Here is a 20,573-nt window from a genome sequence, read left to right as displayed (position 1 = left end):
ATCTTTGAGATGAGAAGACACACCAGTAAGTCCCTCAAGGTACATGAGTGGCCAGGACCCATCCTGGAGGACCTTCAACTGCCAGGCTGGTAAGACCCAGCAGCCCTGCCAGATCCAGGCAACCAAGCTCTGCCCTAAAGAGGAAAAAAGCCCAAGCTCAGGACTTGAAAACCCACCAATCCCCACCCTAGAAATCTCTACCTGAAAATCTCTGTCATCTTCTGTCCCCCAAAATCCTATATAAATCCTGTCTTCTGCTGAGTTCTCTTGATGCTTCTCTCTCAAGCAGAGGCAGCCCCCCTCCTGGGTTTTTCCCTCTCAATAAATCTCTTATGTGAGGTTTGTTGTGTGGTGTGACTTTGTGGTATCCCTTGGCTCCTGACTGCCAGGATATATTTCCCTTCAGAGCTGTAACACTTGTATTGGGGAAACCTTCCCTCCTTAGCCCCCCATGCTAGGGAAGACTAACACTTCCATTGGGGAAGGCTTTACCCTTAGAGTTGGAACACAAGACCTTTAATCCAGATCTTTTGAGGTGGGAAGACACACCTTTAATTTGGGCCACACCTTCTGTTGGAAGCCTGTAGATCAACCTTCCTAACACTGCGACCCTTTAATATAGTTCCTCATATTTTGATCACCCCCCCCAACCATATTTTTTTGGGCTACTTTATAACTGTGATTTTGCTACTGTTGTGAATTGTAATGTAAATATCTAATATGAAGGATATCTAATATTTGATCCCCGTGAAAGAGTCATTCAACCCCCATAGGGATCATGACTCACAGGTTGAGAACCACTGCTATAGATTAAGAACATGGAAGAAGGAAGCTTTGCTTGTTGCCTCCTTGCTCTCACCTCACTACCAAGTCCATTCCTTCACTAGTATTAGAGCCTACTTCAGGATTCCGGTGTATACTGAAGACCAGCTGAGACATCCAGCTTTATGGACTAGACAACTACTGGGCTCTTGGATCTTCCATTTATAGGCAACACTGCTGGATTAGCTGGACCACAGCCTGTAATTCATTCTAATAAATCATGTATCTTTATCTATACATATAGTATATTCATACATATAGAGGGAGATTCGTTCTATAAGTTCTGTTACTCTAAAGAATGCTGACTAATATAGGGACAATGCCATCTCTCCATGTAGCTATTTTGGTATCTGTATTTTGTTTTTATGAGTAAGTAGACTCAGATATTCAAAATGACAACAGAACTTCAATGTGGCTTTAGTCTGAGTGCTCTATCTCCTCTCATCCTCTGTCCTATGCTCCCCTATCCCATTACATGGCATGTTGCTTCCTTCCCATGTGCTTCTGTACACACTGATCCTCATTCTGGAAAGCGAATTTTTCATCCTTATTTCCCTTCGCCTTGCTAGGATCTTCCTTGTCTTTTATTTCAAAACAGTCCCGACGGCTGCTGATGGACATGCCCATGTTACAGAAGCAACATCAATGTAGTTTGAATGTATGGCCCCACATGGGTGTGTCCTACTAAAGGACCAGGTCTTTATGTGCCAGTGCATCCATAACTATGGAAATCTTCTTGCTGTGGTAATAAAATTATGTCATGTGTATTTGATGAGTCTTTGAGGATGTATGCCCCAATACATCTAGATTAAAAGATTTAGGAGTGTAAGGCCTGTAGGAAGTCAGAGAGAGACAAGGATACAGCCATCTTTGATTGCTTTTCATGAAAGACTTGTTTCTGACTTGTTCTCCAGAGTTGGAACATACCTCTCACCTATCTGTTGTCTCTGAACACTTTGGTTTCACAACAAAGTAGAATAGTGTGGCTCACAAAACCAAAAATATTTACTATTTTGTCCTTTATAGAAAGAGGACTCTGGAGTATTGCTTGTTACTATCTAATTGCTGGTCATACCATGCACCCAATTCCCAATTATACCTGCTAAATCAGAGCTAACTTGTCCCCTACCTCCATCTCATCCTGAGTATGTAAACCCTCCCATCTGTTACCTCAGTTCATTTTACTTTTCAATAGAAAACCTTAACTTCATACAGTTCTCTAGTTTTATAGGTTGTGTCTACAGCAGCACCAAGTATCAGGCTCTGTTCTTTCTATTTCAGGAGGTGGGAAAAAGAGGAGCCATATCTACATAGCACAGCCAACCAGGAAGATGGAAAGAATGAGACAGAAGAAAACGCCATGTGCTAGAGCTTCCTACTTCTACATGTCCCACTGTCTTAGAGTTGCTGTTGCTGAAAAAAAAAACAAGAAAACAAACAAACAAAACAAAACAAAACAAAACAAAACACCACAACCAAAAGCAACTTGGAGAGGAAAGGACTTATTTAACACTCAGATCACAGTCACATAGGTCACAATGAGGGAGGTCAGGGAAGGAATCTGAGGCCACCACCTGTAAACAAGAACTGAAGCAGAGGCTGTGGCGGAGTTCTGTTTACTGGCTTTACGCTCATGGCTTGTTCAGCTGCTTTCTTATACCACTCTGGCCTGTCTACCCAGGGTTGGCACAACCTCCAGTGGGATGGGTACTTCCACATCAATCATTAATCTAGAAAATGCCCAACAGACCAAGCTTAGGCCAAGCTATAGGCCAATCTAACGGAGGCATTTTTTCAATGGAGAGTCACTCTTCCCAAACAACTCTTGTTTGTGTCAAGTTGACATAAACCAACACTCCAAAGAGAACAAAGGTACACACATAATGAGGCAATTTCAAAAACAACACCCTATGATTAAAAACTTAATATTAAAATATTTTTTTTCAATGTTTACAGTCCCTTCTGGCTCTCTAGCTGTAAAACATGACAACGATTAGTTTCTAACTTACAGGAAAAAATTGTTTAACTAATTTATCTTCTAAAATAATTTTAGTTTTCTTGTTTTAATTTTCCATGAAGTTTAATAAACTGTGCTATTGTACATCGTGGATTCTTACACTGACATCTCAGTGCCCTTGGGTTGGGCAATGTACAGGTCAGTTCACTTCACTCTAAAAGTGAATGTAGATGATGGGAATCCATGCATGACTTTTTTTCTTCAGTCATCAAATGCTTTCCTGGCCGTTCATTTTAAATGCAATTATTACACTGATTCTACACAATGGCTGACCTGGTAAATTTTGTGTTGTGTATATTTAACTTCTGGCTTAGTTAAAATTGATTAGGCTAAAAAGCTGACACAATTCCCCAAAACTGTATTAATCAATTATGTCTGCAAAGGTTAAATACTTATTCATTCTTCCACTGCAAAAAACAGTTCAGTTCACTCTCACATTGCACTAAGGTTGGCACATCTTTATTTTCATCTATGCTGTAGATTCCTTGAAAGCAGACACAAATTAATTATCTCTGTATCGCTCAAAGTGCTAGCACACATGAACTCTTTATAAGAAATTGCTAAAGGCAAGTAGTAAAAGATGCAGGAAGGCAGGAGAGCTCTTCAACACCTCCTCCAGGGTCCTTCAGTATCAGAAACAAGAAGGATGCATTGATGTACACTAGACAACACTGTCCTCACAACACACTTCACACACTGCTCTGTTCAATTTTATTTTCATGTCAGGAATGCTATATGCAGTTATCGTATTAATCAGCTTTGCATTGCTGTGATGATGTAATTGGGACAGTTAGCACACTAGGAAGGAGGATAGATTTGCACCCAGAGTTGCAGACATAGGTCTGTGGCCACATGATCCTGCTACTGCTTTAGGCCTGGAGTAGCTCAGTATGTCACAGAAATAGGTGAGTGATAGAAGGGGCTCACCTACCTCATGGACAGAAAGCAGAAAGAGGATAGGCCGGAGTCTTGCCATCCCTTTCAGAGGTATAAACACAGTAACCTAACTTTCTTTGGCCTGTCCACCTTCCAGTGGTTTCTTTGGCTGGTGACCAACTACATGGGCCTTTGGGGAGCATTTAAGATACACATTGTAACAGTCAGATTCCAGTGACTCCATCTCAAGTAAATACATCAAAGTTCTTAGATAACAGCCCACACTGAAGATTCTCATCACTATAGGGTATCTACTGAAATGCAATTCCACCAGGCAGAGAAAGCCAGAGTGACTTGTGTGGAAGATGTCCCAGCTCCCATCAGGGAAATTGGGCTCCTGGGCTCAAGTCACTTACTATTTTCTGGCTGCGGGTCCAGGCTGCTAGAGTTACTGGTTTTAAGTTAAGCTGCAAACTGGCTCAAATGTTTAAAAGAATTTTCAACCCAAAGTAAACATCTTTGGGAAGTTTGAGATCTGATTCTTAGCTTCCACATGCTATTCAGACACTTTCTAAAATATATATTGTTCAAAGTCCTGGCAATTCTTCTTTGTAGTTCAGAAAGTGAGTGCTTGTAGAAGTGACCTACTGATGACTGGAGATCCATACCCTGAGAGGGAACTCAGCTTTCTGAGGGCTAGGACCCACAGGTGGGATATCCCAGAGACCCAGGATCGAACTAATCACAACTGTCAAAAAAAAAAAAAGTCAATGAAACAATTCCTAATGATATTCTGCTATGCTAATAGATTGGTGCCTAGCTCAACTGCCATCAGAGAGACTTTCACCCAGCACCTAATGGAAACAGATGCAGAGACCACACAGCCAAACATTAGATGGAACTCAGGAAATCCTGCTGAAGAGGAAGAGGAAGGATTGTAGGAGCCAGTGGGGTCAAGGACATCCCAAGAAAACCCACAGAATCAACTAACTGGGGCTCAAAGGAGCTCACAGAGACTGAAGCCACAACCAGGGAGCCTGCATGGGAGTCACCTAGGTCTTCTGCATATATGTTATGGTTGTGTAGCTTGGTCCTCTTGTGAGACTCCTAGCAGTAAGAACAGGGGCTGTCTCTGACTCTGTTCCCTGCTTTGGGGACCTGTTCCTCCTACCGGATTGCTTTGTCCAGCCTTAATAGAAGAAGAGGTGCCTAGTCTCACTGCAAATTAATATACCGTGGCTGGTTGATATTCATGAGAGGAGTAGATGGAGGGAGAGAAAGTAGTGGGGGGAAGGAATTGGGAGGAAAGGACGGAGAGGAAACTTTGATTGGGATGTAAAAACTAACTAACTAGCTAAATAAATAAAACAAAAGGAATATTAATGAAAAACAATATGATTTCCAATTTTTATTGCCCTATGTAACCTTATGTTATTTGTAAAGAACATTAAAATAACAAAGAAACTCTTTATAAAAAAAAGACTATGCTTTTCCTGCTGGAAGAAGGAAGATCAATGTTTTCTGAGAGTGAAGCCCTAGTAGGTCAACCACACCCAAGTAGAACATTTGTGCCACACACATTTGTCCTCATGGGTATGGGGCAAAGGGCACAAAGGTTGATGGATAGGGAAAGGAAGGGAATTTTCGAAGAGTTTGCCAGGGAGGCTGGACATAACCAAAAATGTGTTGTACAAAATTCTCAAGGAGTTAATTAAAATACATTTAAAATATGTCTCCTAGTAAATACCCTTTCACATGGTGAACTTATCGTCTCCAACAAGATAGGGGAAAAGGTAGCTCTTCAAGGTTGAGGAACAAGTGTAGATAAAATCTGATCAGGCCCTACAAATAATGCTTTTGAGTGTAGGGCTATCAATAGACGTGACCTGTATTTCAGCTGCCCTGGTGCTATCAGTCATACTTGGATAAATAAATTTGTCAGAGAAATAGATACCATGGACGTGTATAACAGATATTTTCATAGAGGCACACACCCCAGAAGACAGAAGTCCCCCTCCCAGATAAACCTGCTTCCTCCCCGGGGTCCCCTGCAGCAACCCTTAGAGCCAGCTGGCTGCATCTGCCTTTCTTACCTTTGGCTCCCTGTCTTGTTCCAAAGTATAGTCAAATCAACCTTTACCTTTTTACTTCAGTTGTCATTTTCCAGCTGGAAAGCAACAAATTAGATCATTCGTACATAAACAGCGTCTGTTGCTAGTTCTTCAAGCTGGCATGCAGGTTTCATGTCTTGCAGCCAAACATCAAGGGACATGTTTATGTATGCATCCTTCCCTTTGTGTTAGTAATAAGTAGGTCATTATGGCTATATAATGAGAGAATGCAGTTGTCTGGCCTGATAGGTCTTGTCACTTCATTACCAAATTCATCTCGCATGTGATCCATTAAGTGGCAGGGCATTTTCTTCTCAGCCATGTAGCATCATTTAACTTCATCTAAACGAAGCTCACTCTATGGCCATCACATTCACTGTTATCACCTGTTATGGTGCATAGGGTGTTGTAGTCAGTGCGATTCTATACAGCATCATCAGGGGCTCATCCGTGGGAAGCCATGGGTACAGTTTTATTACACAAAACAGCCAGATTTGAGTACCAGGTCAGGCCTCACCACTGAGCAGCGAGGGTACCTGAAGCACAGAACTGCCCTTTATTGGATCCTAATCGTGGCCTGGTTCTCATTTGGTCCCCTCCTTCCCTTGTTTTTCTTCTCCCAGACACACACACACACACACCATCACACCATCACACACCATCACACACCATCACACACCCAGCGGCTGTGGCCAATCAGCACATTAGTCTTGAATGGTGTAAGAAGGAACTCCTAGCCCCCATTCAAGGAATTGTGTCTGTCCCCGTTGGAAGACCGAGGCTGGCATCTATCAGTAGGTGTCCCAAGGACTGAAGACAGAGTGCAGGAAGTCATCCGGGCCCCCGAAAGTAAAGGAATAGGAAGAATACCTAAAGAACTTAGAAAACAAAGAATAGCCGAGAGATACAGACAAATCCAGATAAGAATCCTGGAGACAAAATTGGAAGCAAAACCTCAACACTGGATCCCCCAAGGCACACAGGTGAGGTAGCAGCAGGGTACGGGGGCAGGGGACAGCAAGATAAAGACTCGATGGCATCCAAAAATAAGTTTTATGGTTCACATTCTGAAATATGCTCTGAAGCCAAAAGAACTATCCTATCTATTGCTGCTACTGTGCTAATTAAATTGATTCAAAAGTCATAAAACCAAGTAGATACGTCTGACACATTAAAAAAAAGGCAACCAAATAACCCCTCTAACAATCGTAGTTAATACAATTGTTGAATTAACCATATGGCTATTCATGACTATGTGCATGCGTGTGTCTAGCGTTGTTTTTTCATGGAATCTTTTTAGCTGTTTTTGCTGTTCCTGTGGTAAAATCACACAATGTAAAATTTCTGCTTCAATCTTTTGAAGTGTACTGTTCAATGGCAGTGTGTGCACAGTGTCATTCAGCCATCACCAGTATCTATTCCAGAATCTTTTCAGTCTCAACAAAAATTTTGTGGTCATTAGACACCTCACTTCCTTGCATGTTCCACTTACCATTCTACTACTTCCTGATCATTAACCCAACTACTTTTTAAAAGTGGCCCTGGAACTCAGATGGTTCAAGCTATATCTAACCCGAAAGCCTCCTTCCAGAACTCGCAATTCTATAGTGCCAGAAAATACTCTGCTAAGGAAGGAAAGCAATCAGTAGCCCTGTTCAGGGGTCATGCATATGAACTAAACCCTGACCAGCATGGCAAAATCTCCCTAAAGGTGCAATAGTGGCACTCGTATCTTGGCAGTAACCAACACTGTCTAATTGGACTTATGGTCCACTCAACAGGAGGGAAATCACACCTAGTACTAGAAATCTGATCAACTTCCTGGAGCTAGTGAGGACGTGAATCTTAGAAAAGAACCTACCTCTGCCACTTTACCAGGCCAGCATAATTCCTAACTACATTCCAAAGTCTATTCTTGTACCTGTAACACGAATTTTAAATGGTCTGATAATAAAAAAAAGGGGGGTCTGATCGTGGAGTAAATGCTGAAAGATCAGAGAGACAAAGGAACAACCCACTGCCAGATCTTACCTCTAGGATTCCTCAGCCTGAAAAGCCCCAGCTGAAAAGGCTTCAGCCAAAAAGCTCTAGTTCCTGTCTCCTCACGACTTATATACCTTTCTCTGCTCAGCCATCACTTCCTTCTTAGTGCTGGGATTAAAGGTGTGTGACTCCCAAGTACTGGGGTTAAAGGTGTATGCCACAACTGCCTGGCTCTGTTTCTCTCCTAGACTGAGTCAATATCGTGTAGTCCAGGGTGACTTTGAACTCACAGAGATCCAGACGAATCTCTGCCTCTGGAGGGCTAAGATTAAAGGTGTGTGCCACCACAATACAGAAATCAACAGACCATGGGAAATCTAGCCCCAGTGGGAAAATCTTCACTGCATCTCCTGCACATAAGACTCAGAGAACATTGTAGAAGAAGGAGCAGAAAGATTCTAAGAGCCAGGGAATCAGAAAGACCATTGTGAGACTGTGTCTCCTAGAATTAGCTGCCTAAGCAAGACCTAAACAGTGGCAATATCAATAGACATGCTAATGTGGAAAAGGGAAAGCTTAATGGCCTCCACCCCTAGACAAGGACCCAGAGGACATCCTGAAATTCATATTGCCCCCCCCCCTTTAACACATGCATGGTGCCCTGTTCTTGTTCATTGACTATGTGGGATAAACTACATTTCTACTATGACCCTCATTATACAGAAATTAAAAAAAAAACACCCAAGAAATTTGCCCCAACTCACAAAGCTTTATAAACACCTGAATGTGTGCCATGTCCCCTATATAATGCTGTCTGAGAAATAGTTCTTTGAAAATAATTACTCTTTTTCAGTATTTTCCCTTTTCTTTTTTTCATTTTTGTTTTCGATCTCCACTCCTCCACTCCTCCTAGTCCCCCCCTCGTCTCCTCTTCCCCAGATCCACTTCTCCTTTTTTTCCCTTCAGAAAAGAGCAGGCGTCCAAGGGGTAGCCACTGAACATGGTATAACAAGTCACAATAAGACTAGTTAAGCACAAACTCTCACTTCAAGGCTGGGTGAGCCAACCCGGCAGGAGGAAGAAAAGGGTCCCAAGAGCAGATGAAAGAGTCAAAGACAACCCACTCCCACTGTTAGAAATCCCATAAAAATACAAAGCTAATAACCACAGCATGCATGCAGAGGGCCTAGTACAGACCCATGAAGGCTCCTTGATTGTCATTTCAGTCTCTGTGAGTCCCCTATGAGTCCTGCTTAAGTAATTCTGTATCTCATGCACTCCTGGTGATGGTGACCCCCTCTAGCTCCTACAATTCTTCCTCCCCCTCTTCCTCAGGGTTCCTTGAGCTCCAAGGGGAGGTACCCGGAGAGCTCCAGTTTAGGCCCTCTCTAATGTTTGGCTGTGTAACTCTATATCTTCTCCCATCAGCTGCTCACAGAAACCTCTCTGATGACAGTTGGGCTAGGCAGGGATCTATGAGTAGATGAGAATATCATTGGAAATAATTTTATTGATTTTGTTTCTACCTTAGGTATCTGGGATACCCAGCCTCTGGCTCCTGGTCATCCATGCAGTGTTGGGCATGGCTCCCTCTCAGGGCATGGGTCTCAAATTAGACCAGTTATTTGTTGGCCACTCACACAAGTTCTGAGCCACCACTGCCCCAGCACACTTTGTAGGTAGAATAGATTGAAAGCCAAAGGTTTTTGTGGCTGGGTTGTTGCCACCACTGGAATCCTTGTCTTGTTACAGAAGATGGCCAGTTCAGGTTCCAAATCATCCATTACTAGGAGTACTCACTAAAGTCACCCTTGTAGAGTCCTGGGAGATTCTACTACACTTGGTTTCCACATCACACACCCCCAGCGCCCTCCAATTCCAGTCATCTCTCCCCATACTCTCTCTCTCCATTCTTCTGCCCCACCTCTTTCCTCCTGTTTCCATTCCCACCTGCCCCAGTTTACTCCCAAAATCTGTTCTATTTACCTTTCCCAAGGATATTCACAGGACCCTTTAGAACCTTCCTTGTTACTTAGCCTTTCTGGGTCTGTGGATTGTAGCATGATTATCATTTACTTAACAGCTAATATCCACTTATATGTTTGTCCTATTGTCCTTCTGGGTCTGGGTTACCTCACTCAGGATGATTTTTTTTCTAGTTCCATTCATTTGCCTCAAATTTCATGATGTCTTTGTTTTCTTAACAGCTGAGTAATACTCCACTGTATAAATGTACCACATTTTATTTATTCAGTATTCTGTTGAGGGGCATCTAGGTTGCTTCCAGTTTCTGGCTATTATGAAAAATGCTGCTATAAACATAGCTGAGCAAGTGTCTTTGTGGTAGGGTGGAACATTGTTTGGGTATATGTCCAAGAATGGTATAGCTGAGTCTTGAGGAATCTACCTCAAACTGATTTCCAGTTTTCTGAGAAACCACTGTATTGATTTCCATAGTGGTTGTACAAGTTTACAATCCCAATAGCAATTGAGGAGTTGATCTCCTTGATCCACATTGTGTTATTGATCTTAGCCATTTTACACGTGTAAGATAGAATCTCAAAGTAGTTTTGACTTGCATTTCCCTGATGACTAAGAATGTTGAACATTCCTTGAAATATTTTTCAGTCATTTGAACTTCCTCTATTGAAATTTTCTGTTAGGATCTGCACCCCATTGTTAATTGAATTATTTGTTTTCGTGATATCTAGTTTCTTGAGTTCTTTATATATTTTGGATAAGAAATCAGTTGATCAGGAAAACTGACTTTTGAAAGTTACTTCAACTTTTCACATCCATTTTGACAAATTACATGAGATGCTCTGGAGGCCATTTATGATTTGGTTTCACACACCACAGAGAACAGGAATCCTCCTCCCTTCTTTCTCCTTCTCACTCTGTTATCTACTAACCTTGACCTCTCTACCAGAATTATAGTTGCCTTAAATGTAAAGTTTTCCTCTCCATTAAAAAGTTCACTTTTCGCCGGGCGGTGGTGGCGCACGCCTTTAATCCCAGCACTCGGGAGGCAGAGGCTGGCGGATCTCTGTGAGTTCGAGGCCAGCCTGGGCTACCAAGTGAGTTCCAGGAAAGGCGCAAAGCTACACAGAGAAACCCTGTCTCGAAAAACCAAAAAAAAAAAAAAAAAGTTCACTTTTCATACTAATCATATTTCAGAGATGGAGTCAGTTGGTCTTCCTTAAGGTAAGCTTAAGCCCCTGGTGAGTCGCTGCTTACTGAGATACAAACTGCCTGGGAAGATGCACTCAAAGGAAATTGCGAATTTTACCATTGAAAATTTATTTATGAATGGAAACCACTTTTATTTGGTTGAACTAATGAGGAGTAAATCAGACTGAAACCATTTTAAAAGGTCTAGATAAAGTATTTTGCAGAAACAATGTTTTATGACTTCCAAATACTCAAAGTAATTAAAGCTTGTCTCAGAATTTATCCATCTTGATATTGCCACTGACGTCTTAAGGATCTGCATTGAGGAATGGACTGGATGGACATGGTTTCCTAATTAGCATGCCCACTGTTAATGAAGATAAGGAGGTCAGTGCTTGGAAACTGTTTCTCTAGGCAGATTCCGTTCCACCACCGGTTTGCATTTAGGAAGAGAACATGAAGAAAGAGCACGCAGCATGGGGTAAGTTTCCTCATGGCATCTTTACTAACCTTAGCTGACTACAATCATGTTAGAGCCAACATCACCAAAATAGACATTAAGAAAATAATGAAGTTCCCTTTCATAAAATAATGACTTTTTTCTGGAGGAAGATCAACACAAGATGGCTCATGAAGCGGCATGCGCAAAGTACACAGAGTCAGAAACCTAAAAAAAAAGAAGTCTCCCTTCTAGAGCAAGAGTCTCCTCTTTAGCCAAGAGGAGAACAATGTGGAGGAGTGAGTTTAAGCATATTCATTATTTTCCCATTTAAACAAACCCATGATTTCATATTATTTATTCTCATTCCAAATGCTCCTATCCTAACACAAATGTGATTGCCATGGATGCTTTTCAACTTTGTCAGGCTACCCAGCCCCCTCCCCCTCCTTCCTAAATCTAATTAAGACCAGCATCCAGCCATACTGAAAAGAAAATCTATTTACATAAGACAAAGAAAAACAGTGTTTAAAAGCCCACATTAATCATGAGCTTTGGAGAAAGTCACCAAAAGCAGGATGCATTTTGTAGAATGACAAGTCCCAACCACTTAAGGAAAATAGGTCTTTGCAGCCACAAGGGGACCAGTGTGACTGAAGAACACGCTTTTTGTTCTATAGATACCTCATTATCATACAAAGTGATCATACATTGCCTCCCCTCATATCAAACACTACATTCAAAGGATTTCATCTATCTACATAACGCGGTAAAGGCTGGGTGGAGAGGTAGAAAAACCAATTCCTACATAAGAAGCAAATTACTCAGCTCATTAATTTTGCTCCATGAACCTACTCACACTTGTTCGAGTTGCACAGGAATGTTTGGGTGACTTGAATAAAATCACCTCCCCTGTCTCCCTCCACGTTCTGCACATAATTCTTTTGTGGTTCTTATTTACCATTCTACTGAGAATATTTTGATCAAAATTAATAGAAAAACACAAAAAAATGTCAGTACAGAAGCCCTATTTGTATGAGTGCCCCAAATTGGAGAAGAAAGTAGTCTAACCAGGAGTGTTATGAAAGGCTACCTGAATAGTAGCCATCAAAGAATTCACTCTATTGCTCCTGTCTCACTTTACCTCAAATATAGAAAAGGTAATGACATTATCAATACTGCCCCTCCCAATTGTAGCCAATGTAATTTCTCCTCCTTATCTTCCTCTCTTTTTCCCTGTTTCTTTTTCCTTCCTTCTCTCTCTCCTTCCTTCCTTTCTACTCCTGACACTCTTCATGGATTCTTTCTTGCTCTCAGTGGCCATAATGCCTCCTGATAGATGCTTAGTTCATTTTTTTCAGAGCTGAGGACCAAACCCAGGGTCTTGCACTTGCTAGGCAAGCGCTCTACCACTGAGCTAAATCTCCAACCCCATTTAGTTCATTTTTGATGAATGCATGTGTCTATTGAATATGTTCCTGGTCAGTTCTGAGCTCCATGAGAACTGATCTCTCTGGTCACTCAGTCACATACAGGCCAGTTTTGACTTGTTTTAGAAATAATATAGGCTCAATCATACAGTTAAATGTCTATAATCCTGAAGACCAGAAGAGTTGGAGCTCTACTGTGATAATACTTCCCTGGAAGACATAGTGACAGTAACAAGAGAAGCCAGAAGACACCCCCACTAAATGACAGATTTGGTGTTCAAGTAACCCTGGCACACTGGCAGAAAGGTAAGTCATAATGCCCGCGGCATAATGTGTCTTTATATGTTACTTGGTCCTCGAAGCTTTTGGTACCCTTTCTTTATTCTGTTTATTTAGTGTTGTGACTATTACATGTCATGGGGAATTTCTTTTTGGGTCCTGTCTATTTGGTTCTGTATACCCCCAAACCTGGATAGGTCTCCCTTTCTCTAGATTTGGGAAATTTTCTTCTGTGATTTTGTTGAAAGTTTTTTTCTATGCCTTTGATCTGGGTTTCTTCTCCTTCTGTACCTAAGATTGATTGGATTGGTCTTTTACTATAGTCTAGAGTTCCTGTGTGTTCTATTCATGGGGTATTTACTTATTTATTTGTAATAGATTTATCACTTTCTAGGATACAGTGAACCAACTCCTGTACCTTGTTTCTGAGCACAGCTGTTCTCTCTTCTACTTGATCCATGTTATTCACGAGGCTTTCCTCTGAGCTTTTTATTAGACTTCCTGAAATCTCCATCTCAAATGTTACTTCGGTTTGTGTTTTCTTCAGAAATTCTATCTCTTCTTTAAATTTCATTTTCACATCCTGCAATGTCTTTATTCATTCAGTTGCTTGTGCTTCCTTAGCCTTCCTCTGGTTCATGTGCACATCTTCTCTGAGTTTATTACACATGCTTATCATTGCTATTTTGAGTTCATTGCATGGTATCAGCCAAGTTGCTTTCCTCAGAGAACACTAGTACGAGATTACTTATTTCTGATTGAGACATGCCGTTTTGACGTTTTGCAATGTTTGTATTTTTGTGATGGCATGTAGGCATCTGGAGTTAGATCCAGGGCTGTGTCTTTTGGTGTAGATATCTGTCTCACCTTTGTTAAGTGGGTGTTTGTACCTCTATTTGTCATCACTCCAACTTTGCAGACTTTAGATTGTCTAGGTGGTGCCTGAGGTTCAGTCTGTGGTCCACTTGGACATGCTGTAAATTAGGGCATCAGAAGTACCCTGAGATCAGTCTCTAACCATACCAAAAAAAAAAAAAAATCCTCCACAGTGCAAGCAGAGCCTGACTATATTTCCTCAGAAGTCAAAGCTGGAGTGTGAGAGAGAAAGAGGTGAAGGTTATCAATGGAGCAAACAGGCACCTACCCAGGTGTGCAGCTCAGAGTGTTAGTGTCTCCACGGGAAGAGGGGAGGAAGGCTCTACTGGAGTACGTGGGTGGCTCAGGTGCAAGTTCTCAGGTAATGGATCCTCGAAGTAGTGGTGGGTGGAGAAGGGGTGGTGCCGCCCAGGGAAAACATGGCTCAGTCCACAGGTCCTCAGGTGGTGGTGATGAGGTCTCTGGAAATGATGCACTGCTATTCTTGAGACGTGCACATGGTTCAGCCTGTCACTAATTTTTAAGTTTTGTTTTGTTTTGCCTTTTTTTTTAAAAGAAAAAATGTTGTATGTTTTTTTTTCGTGAGTCTGTTTAAAAGTCAGTTTCTTGAACAGACAGCCTTGTGAAGTTCCAGGGTCACATATGCGTTGCTCCTTAATGGTGGAGACAACATAAGTTACCAAGCAGGTGCCTGATTTTAGATGTGACAGATTAAAAACTGTGGTAAGTGGAAAAATGACTTTTTTTACATGTTTGCCTGTTGTTTTCCTTGCACAGAGAGGGTCCAAAGCTAAGATTTTGGCTTGTTTTCTACCTAATTGCACAGTACCCCGCAATCCATACTCAGTTGACCTCCAAAATTACCACTGAAACAGTAAAATAGTTGATTTTTTTCTTATTTGATGATAATTTTAGTCCATTTTGCACAGTAGATACCTGACATAATCAACTTCTAGGAGGGGGTCTTCTTTTAGCTCAGGGTTGGCAGTTCCAGTCTAGGGCTGGCTGGCACTGTTGCTGTGGATGATGGTGGAAACAACAAAAACAAAGACAAAAGCAAAAATCCCCAATCTTCACCACTTGACCAGGAATCCACAGAGAGGGAGAGACACCTGGGTCACAAGTCTCTTTAGGGGATACCCCAGTGACCTGCAAACATTCCACAAGGCCTCACCTCTTAAAGTCTATACCACCACCCAGAAGCCACACTGGAGAATAAACCCTTACAACATGAACTGTTAGGGATGCTTGAGATCCATACTATTGCAATAATGGGCTTAATCATATTGATGACTTAGTCATCTCTGCATGAAGTAGTCTTGATTTTTTTCCACAGGTAAGCTATTCTTCTTCCTTTTCCTTTTCTCCAATATTTTCTACAAATCCTGTCAAACATGGTTTGAATGTTTAAGTAGTTTTAACTCATAGCTCACTTATGTACTTATCAATAATCAGCAAAGTTTCCTATGGGATTCCAAAAGACGATGTCTTATTCAGTGTTCTTTCTCTGTGAAGAGTCATCATGACCATGGCAACTCTTGGAAAAGAAAACATTTAATTGGGGCAGGCTTACAGTTTCAGAGGTTCCAGCCTTTATCACCATGGCAGGAAGCAGGACAGCATGCAGGCAGACATGGAGCTAGAGAGGTAGTTGAGAGTTCTACATCTGGATCCATAGAAATTCAGAAATTGCAAATTCTGAAGTTCAGTAACCATCTTTGGTAATGTCACAAGCATACTTACATAACTAACTTGGGGTCCTACATCACCTTTAATCTAAACATTTTTTTACAAGCCTTCACCTTTTTTTTCCTGTTTTCTCAGTACTTGGGTATTAAACTTATGTCCCCAAGCTTGCTAAGCAAGCATTATACCATTGAGCTATATTCCCCAGCTGTCTCTCTACTTTTTGTTTTGATACAGACCCTCACTAAGTTACCCAAGCGGGCCTTGAACTCATTCTGTAAACTTCAATTTGTAATCTTCCTGCCTCAGCCTCCTCAGTAACTAGAGCGACACTCCCAGGCTCACCCTTAATGATTAAAAAAAGTGCTATCTTGGGAGAATAATGAAATCACAAATTCTGGGCCCCTCAAGTCTCTCTCCGAAACAGAGAACATTCATTCAGACTCTAAGCCTCTTATTGATCTTTCCTAACTTTTCCCCAAGCCGTCAGCCAGCCAACCACAAAATGTCAAACCTGCTTGGCATAAAATTTACTCCATCAGGCCTATGACAAGATTTCTGGTCAATTATTTTTAGATATACAGTTTACGATCGCTTGCCTTCACTTTCTAAATATGTGTTTAGAGGTGGGGATTAGAGTGCTCCAAGTGATGGGAGGCCAGTGTGGCATGGAGAAGCTCTGTCCTGTGGTCCTTGCTATGCTCTTCCCCAACAATGTCTGCTGATTTACGACTTAGAGAATCACCATCCTAAGCAAAATCACATAATCAGCTAGTGCATAGCTAGCTTTTTGTACATAGTAGAATGCTATATAACATAGTAGAATACTATATAACATAGTAGAATACTATATAACATAGTAGAAACTAATAAATACTTGATTCATAAACTTTTGAGTAGCAAGATACTTAATCAAAACAATATGTACCCTCCCCAAAGACCAATGCTGTATGCCATATTTTCCAAAAACAAGTACTTTGGTGTTTGTGTGTGTCTCTGTGTGTTATTCTACATAAAACATTATGCAATATAAGTTAGGAAGAGTCAGACTATTTTCTCTATTCTGAAATTGAATTTAGTGATTGGATAAATTTCTTTTAAACTTCCAATTATTTTTTTATACAGAGAAATTTTTTTAAAGCATGCAGTTTAAGTTTCAGAATTTTTCCTACTAGATGAAGCTAATTTTTGTTTCCCTTGTAAGCAGCAGAAATCCTGGGTAAGAAGAATAAAGGGAGCAAGTGAAGTATTTTTTATAAAGGAGGACACAAGCACTCTGGTACAGCAGAAGGATGCCAACTGCCAAGCAGGGCAAATGGCAAGCGTGCCAGGAATCCATTGACCCGAATGGTTCAGAACTCCACAGACTGCTGAACTAGAAGCATTTTCAGAGGTCACTTGGTCAAAGATCTCCTTACAGGTTGGGGAACCAAGTGCCCCTGGAGTCAGCGATCACACTTAGTGGTAGAACCGGGACCAGAACAACAGGCCCGATTGCCCTGGGCACTGTGCTTCGCTGCCTGACGGCGACCTGATAGAACAATTAGCCATAATTGCAAATGGGTTTCATTTGTTTGCGGGGATTATTTTGTTTGAGAGCGGCAGCAGCCTCCTAAGCGCTTTATAGATTTGAGTTTAATTATTTCAGCAGTGTAATAATTTAGCTTACACTAATCAGAAATGAAGAAACAAAGTAATGAGAGGCAGGTCATCACACTTCAAAAGCAAGACCCAGATGGATATTTATTACTTACTTTATCTCATTCTCAGAGAGAGAAAGAAAAATCTTTCAGATTCTAACCATGTCAAAATTATGAAAAATAAGTTTTCAGCATAGTCAATTATTGGATAAAGTATTATACTTTGTTCCTTCCTGATAGAATTCTGACAAATATTTGAATAATATAACTAGTCATTCATTCAGCAAGAATCTCTGGGGCTTTTTATGTGTTGGAGACTGAGTGAGAGTTCAGCCTGGCTATGCTGTGAGGCACTCACACTCTCATGGCAGAGGCCGAGAGGAAAATGAATGCAAGCAGTGTGATGAAGGGAGCCGGTCAGAGCCACTCAGGGCACAGTGGAGCACAGTGTTGTCTGTTTTGTCCTCGGTCTATTGCGGTTAGGTGTCTAGAGAAAGTGGATGCCAGGAGACTGCAGGAAGGGCTCAGCGCCTTTTTAACTATGTTGGTATTAGCATCAGAGACTTTCAGATTAGCATCAACTTACCACCATTGGTAAGTTCTGCTCTCTGGGTAGTGAGCTTCCTTAGTAGGACACAGAGTGCCCAAGGTTTCTTTGAATTGTTTCATCTTAGATCAAGGGGTTGGCATTGTCTTAAGCTTAAGACAATCATATAAGCATAAATCAATGTCCAAAGTTCAGCTCTTCAATTTTACTTGCTAACCTTAGCCTGATATAAATAGGTAAGGGTTGATAATTCCATACTTTAATGTGAGATTAAGAAATATGAGCCTTTTTTAAAAAAAAAAAATAGATACTTGTTCTTGGTCCCTGGAATCCCACACTGGGAAAAAAGCAATAGAGATACATCATGTGGCCCATGCTCATAGTCTTACAAAATTTGTTCAAAGACTAGCTAGAGTATCAATGTGAGAAAAGTTGTCTCTATGTCAGGAAGACAACACATTTCAGAAACCTACACTGTGTAACTGAGCTGCACACACAGTATGATAGCAGTGCCTCGCAAAACTGGATTATGTCCGTCTAAGGACGGGGTTTCACCAAAACTACTACAATGAGTAGCAAGAAACTTGAGTGATGAAAACTTCACATGTTACTCAAAATGCCCCATATTCTGGATGAGAAAACTAAAGGTCGCGGCGATGGAATGACATGTCTCTAGACTCCGATGTCAGAACTGTGCTGTTCGGCCCATGCTCTGGTCTCCACGATCAGCTCCATCACTGGCACCTGTGGCTTCTGGTAAGATGGAGAAGGCTGGGCAGGAAAGTGCTCTTCAGTCGCTGACTCTCTCAACACCCTGAAAAGAGGAATTAGTACTTCTCACTCACTCTTGAGGACATAGAGATTCAGGGAGACTACATATTTATTCAAGTTCAAAGCATGACCAATGATTTGTAGAGTTTAGAATTTCAACTTAGAAAGTAACTTCCATCTCAGAAATCAGTGTTCTACCCAATCTGCCACAAGGCATCAGATAGCCAGCTCTTTGGTTTTCTCATCAGACATTATTTGGGGGCGGCATATTTACCTTTCTCAATAAACACAGTAAGAATTTAATGGACTTACTTCTACTCATGGATCAATGCCAAAACTCCTGTCCTTCATCTTCACTTGTGGATGTCAGTTTGTCATAGTTATCCAGTAGATTAAATCCCTGCTTTTGAGCAGGCTTGTTGAAAGATCCTGTGTGTTTTACCTCTTCTTCAACATAGCAAGGAGCCTTAAAATCATTTAAAAATGTCATTGTTCTAGTGTCTAAGTATGGCTCTGGTGGTGATTGTCCTTCCCTGTGTCTGGCTAAAACATTGACCAGGGAGCACAGCATTTCTTGGAAGAATCTAGGCTTGTACAATATAGAGAAAATGACTGGAGACTCCAAATGGCCTTCCCCATCATCAGCACACACAACACACACACACAAAAAAAGAGAGAGTTATTTATGTGCATACCTGTGTCTGTATAAGTGTATATCATGTGTATGCCACCCATGACAGAAGTGGTCAGATCCCTGGAGCTGGCAATACAGACAGTCCCCAAACCCCTGATGTGGGTACTGAGAGCCCAATAGCCCCTGAGACCCAGCTGCATCACCTCTGAAACTAAGATGTCAAGATCTGAGGGATTGCACTAGTCTCTGTCTCTAAGAACTGCCAATGTGACACCCCAAAACTGAGAGCTGGCTATTCCTACCTGGCTCCAAGCAAGAGCACAGTAGAGCCATGGAGTTTGCTAAAGATGCAGCAAGCTGAGTTCTGTAGTTGCTTCATCCACAGTACTGACAATTGACCCCATCTGTTTCTCCAAATTACAAAGTTTATTGCAGAGGGGGAAAACACTACATCCTCTTTCAATAAATGACTGAAACCATTATTTCGAAAACATGTCATTTAAGTTTCTCAAACTGGTAGAAGCAGCTTGAGGCTTTCTAGGGAGGCAGTGACATGAAGGAGGGCAGCGTCTCCTCTCTTTATATTTGGTAGTCTTCATAAAATTGCATTTGGAAACTGACTATGAACTTTCTAACAGTAATTGGTGCCTCTACACTGCTATGCATTTATGTTTTATTATATTTTATTCCTAAGGTTCATTTTTAATACACTCAGCTCTGTCGGATATTAACACCTCTATGAGAAAGCAGATGTTGAGCTGGCATATGGCACTCACTCATAAATTTCTGTAACTTTCCCATGGTGTATAAGTCACAGGTAATGATGGGTTCCGGTGACCAATTTCCATAGTGCTCCCCGAAGAGCCGAGGAGCAGTGGTCCCATTTGTTCACCTCAGGTCAGTGAGCTGGTGCTTTGGGCATCCATCCACTGATAGCAGCTTCCAACAAAGGCTGGCAGCTAGGGTCAGGTGCTAAGAACTGCATCCAGCACCCCACCTAAAAAGACAGGCTGCTGGAACTTGATGTCTCCATAGTCTGCATGTGGGGAAAGGGACTGAGCCAAAGGCTTCAGTTACATCAGTTGCTCACAGCTGAGTTGCAGTCAAGAACATGTGTAACTGACAAAGAAGGGAGATGTAAATTAGAAGGTCCTAGAGCTACAGTTCCTAAGTTACACATAGAAAACCCAGGAACAAGATGCACTGGAATGGGGGGTAAAGAATGTATAGTTTTAGACAGACTTCATTCCCTATACTTCACATTAATCTTTCCTTTTTACTTGGTAGAGGT

Source organism: Peromyscus californicus, unplaced genomic scaffold (assembly GCF_007827085.1).
Source record: "Peromyscus californicus insignis strain IS unplaced genomic scaffold, ASM782708v3 Scaffold_13__1_contigs__length_99412109, whole genome shotgun sequence".
Taxonomy (NCBI): Eukaryota; Metazoa; Chordata; class Mammalia; order Rodentia; family Cricetidae; genus Peromyscus; species Peromyscus californicus.
Note: the sequence above shows the minus strand (reverse complement) of the source record.